The 3,898-nt window shown below is 43.8% G+C and overlaps 1 non-coding gene across 1 annotated transcript; it reads left to right on the top strand.

The window, feature by feature from the left end:
- The first annotated feature begins 1,165 nt into the window (after positions 1-1,165).
- trnas-aga (transfer RNA serine (anticodon AGA)) lies at positions 1,166-1,235 on the top strand. Its single transcript has one exon. It is a non-coding gene; the product is annotated as a tRNA-Ser (tRNA).
- Positions 1,236-3,898: the final 2,663 nt, after the last annotated feature.

Below are 3,898 nucleotides of genomic sequence, written 5' to 3'. Positions count from 1 at the left end.
CCCATACTTCTTTAATCCTGACGCCAACCTCCCATGTCTCCCGACTGACCCTGTAAACCTGCCGTTACTGATCCTGTTGCTTGTTTGGACTGACTCCCCGGTTACTGACGCTGGAACTAATAAAGGCTCACTCCTCACCGCTTGCCTGTCACCTGAGTCGTGCATTTGGGTCCCCCCTCGAGTCTCGTTCTTGACACTTTTCTGTCTTATTTATCAAAGTGACACAGCTGAGCTGTGTGGCAGGAAAAATCCATGCACTCTTCCCCAATCTCCATTGTGCTTTTTTTTTCCCCTTCTCTCCCTAACAGCTGCATACCCTGGGCAGTCCCGTCTCACTGAGCCATCGACCCACATGCACACACACACTGATCTTGTTGTGAAAAAAACGTAATAAACTCAAGCAAAACATGCAAATACTGGATTAAACGCAAGCAACACTGACTCGCAACTACCGTGGTGAACGCAAGCAAAGTGCGCGCATAAACAGAACTTGGATATGCTTCGTGCCTTCACGAGAGACGCACAAAAGGAGGCAAAGAGCCAAATGCAACTCGAGAGCCGCGGATTGGCCACCCCTGTTTTAGACAGACCACTTTAGATTATACAAAGCCAGAACAAGGAAAGAAAAGCCCCAAAAGTTTTTTTTTTTTTTTTTTTTTTTTAATGTACACATCAAGAATACAGTTTTATTTTATTCTTAAACAAGCAATGCAGTGTGGGTTAATTCTTAAGACTGAGTCTGAATCGGTGATAAATCGGTCACGGAAGGTGAGGACTGAGTTCACTGAAGGATTTTAAAGATTTATCTGAAATCATAGTTCCAATAAAAAGAGAGAACTTTCACCTATGTCACGAGTCCGGACTGTGTGCAGGTTGAAACCGCTGAACTGGTGACTTCACGAAGTAAGTGCCCACCACCCCAAAATTAAGAAACCAACAGATTTGCTCGTTAAAAAGCTGGTTAAAATTTCCATTGGGAGTGAAAATATTTTTTCGCTCTTTGTATCAAAATTAGTGTGGTATGCTGTGTGTGTTTGTGCACCAGGTGAATCGTTCATCATCATCATCATGTTTTTACCTCAAGGAAAAAGAAAGCAAAGCAGGACAAATCACAGAGACCACCATATTGTTAAAAAAATGTGCATACACAAAGTCATCCAGGCAGGTTGTCGTGGCCGAGTGGTTAAGGCGATGGACTAGAAATCCCCGCGCAGGTTCAAATCCTGCCGACAACGAACATGTAGTCTTTTGTAGCACTGCGGCAGAGCGTGGAGATGGAGGTTGGCAGGAAATAAGAGTCAAATATACTTTAACAAATTGTAAACCAGCACAACGGCACCAACGGAATCGCAGTATTCACCCACCAGAGCTCAGCCGATCAAATGTCTGTACATTTGATTATTCCATCGAAAATTGGATAAAAATTGATGTTGAATTTGTCAACAAAATGTGCATGTACATCGTATTATTACAATTAAACTCCACTTGGAGTCGCAATCCTCAACACTATAATATCAGTCATCCGTGACCAAGTGTGAAAGGTACTTCTACGACGTGCTCCACATTTGTCAGGACTTATTTCGTCATCTTTAATCAGACAAAATCCATCTTGACCACATGAGATGGAGCATACGGCGACTTCGAGTACCTTGGCCTGGCCGACCGCCTTGAAATCCGGGAACATGTCGACGAAAACCAAGCGGACCCTCTCTGAGGTGTCGTGGATGCTGTACTTGAACCTGGGCACCAGCATCTCCAGCATGGGATGGCTTTGCACATTGTCCATGGACAGATATTGAGGAGAACAATACTGTCGTTAATACATGAAGGCTTGGGGAAGCCTTTAAAAAAAAAAAAAACCTCCAATTCAAATAAACATACAGAGACATATAATTTTTTGAAGGGAAATGGCTCTGTGGCGCAATTGGCAGCGCGTTGGCCTTCTAGATTATTGGTGTAGTATTTCAAAGGTTGTGGGTTAGACTCCCACCGGAGTCACTCTTTCACAAAAGAGAATGTGTATTTGCTTTGGTGGGTAAAATGTGGAGAGCAAACTTTATGTGCATCCATGTTCATGAAAAAAAAAATACTGCTACTAAAATACTACAAATTTTGGAATGTCATTTCTCGCATAATAATTCTGGACGGGATGAGACAGCCAAAGTGTGTGTGTGTGTTATGATCCTTAATTGCATATCACAAATTCAACAGAAGAGTACCAGAATGGATGCAACGTACACCCACACCTTGGCAGAGGGGCAATCCAAATACGGCGGCCACCTCTCAAGTGGACGGAAAAAAGCCACGCAGACACAGGGAGAACATGCAAACTCCACAAAGAGGGGTCCGGGATCGAACCCGGGTCGTCAGAACTGCGAGGCCATTGCTTTACTAGCTGATCCACCGTGCCACTGCAGAAAAAGCATTTAAAAGTTTAATTGTGGCAGAGGTCAGAGGTGAGTAGTCCAAAAAGAAGGCAGAAGCACAAAAAACACGTAGAAAAAAAAAATACACAGATTTCTTTGTCTTATGATGCCATTTTTCATGTCCATTTATAGTTGTTTGCTTTTTGTGGGGGTGGCGCATTTGTGTGGCGGGTTTGTTATGTTGTGCATTGAATCTCAATTGGGGGGGGGGGTCTGCTTCAAATTGTTTGTTTAAATGTTCACATCCTTTGCGTCTTGTGATACAATTTTTGTTTTACTTCAATAGAGAAAAGGATGCTTTGCATTTTTTTATGTGTTTTGGGGAGGAAGTTTAAAAGCGTGACCGCGAGTGAATGAATGGTCGCAGCATTGCAAGGGAACAATTTGGCAAAGGAAATCAGAACAAGTGATTCCTTCACTAATTAATTTAATGCTAAATTGCCCCAAAGGTGTGATTGTGAGTGCGGTTGTTTGTCTCCATCTGCCCTGCGATAGGCTGGCAACCAATTCAGGATGTACCCCGCCTCCTGACCGATGACAGCTGGGGTAGGCTCTAGCACTCCCACGACCCTTATGAGGATAAGCGGCAAAAGAAAATGAATAGATACCCTGTGACCCTCGTGAGGATAAGCAGCAACAGAAAATTGATAGATAGATAGATAGATAGATAGATAGATAGATACCCATGATCCTCATGAGGATAAGCAGCAAAAAGGCTCTAGCACTCCCACGACCCATATGAGGATAAGCAGCAAAAGAAAATGAATTGATACCCCGCAACCCTCGTGAGGATAAACGGCACAAGAAAATGGATAGATACCCCATAACCCTCGTGAGGATAAGCGGCAAAAGAAAATGGAAAGATAGATACCCCGCAATCCCTCATGAGGATAAGTGGCAAATGAAAATAGATAGATATATAGATAGATAGCTCAGAAAATGGATGGATGGATCTTCAGCGTATGGCTGCGCTTTACCGAGGAACCACCTGATGACTCTGTCGGGGAATTGGGGTAATTCATGACGTCACTTCTTTCTTCGAGTAGGAGAGTGAATTCCCCTCATTCACTCTCGGCATTATTTGCCTTTGGTGGACTGCTGCTGTTTGAAGTGTTCAGTGTGGAAGCGGAACAGAAACAGGACGACCAAAGTCAATTCAGGGAGAGCGCTGGAAATACCTCCAGTTTTTGTCAAAAGCACTTGTCCCAACAGACAGACAGACGGCCAGATGTCTTGGGACGTGTCAGGGGCGTGGCCTCCTCACCTGTGCCTCATTGGCGCTAATTACCATGTGAGCCTTGTGGTTGTACTTGAGACTGCGTCATATTGAGTATTTCCCTCATTTCGGCATTTCTGTCCCGCTTTAGTTACCGTTCATTTTCATTTTCCAAGTTATGGGTCATAAAGTTATTCGTCAAGTAAACTAGCGAGGACTGTTAGCATCATACAAGGTAGTGGACCAAATTGCTTAG

Source organism: Syngnathoides biaculeatus, unplaced genomic scaffold (genome assembly GCF_019802595.1).
Source record: "Syngnathoides biaculeatus isolate LvHL_M unplaced genomic scaffold, ASM1980259v1 ctg151_pilon_pilon, whole genome shotgun sequence".
In the NCBI taxonomy this organism is placed as follows: Eukaryota; Metazoa; Chordata; class Actinopteri; order Syngnathiformes; family Syngnathidae; genus Syngnathoides; species Syngnathoides biaculeatus.
Note: the sequence above shows the minus strand (reverse complement) of the source record. Positions and strands in the feature narration are given on the sequence as shown.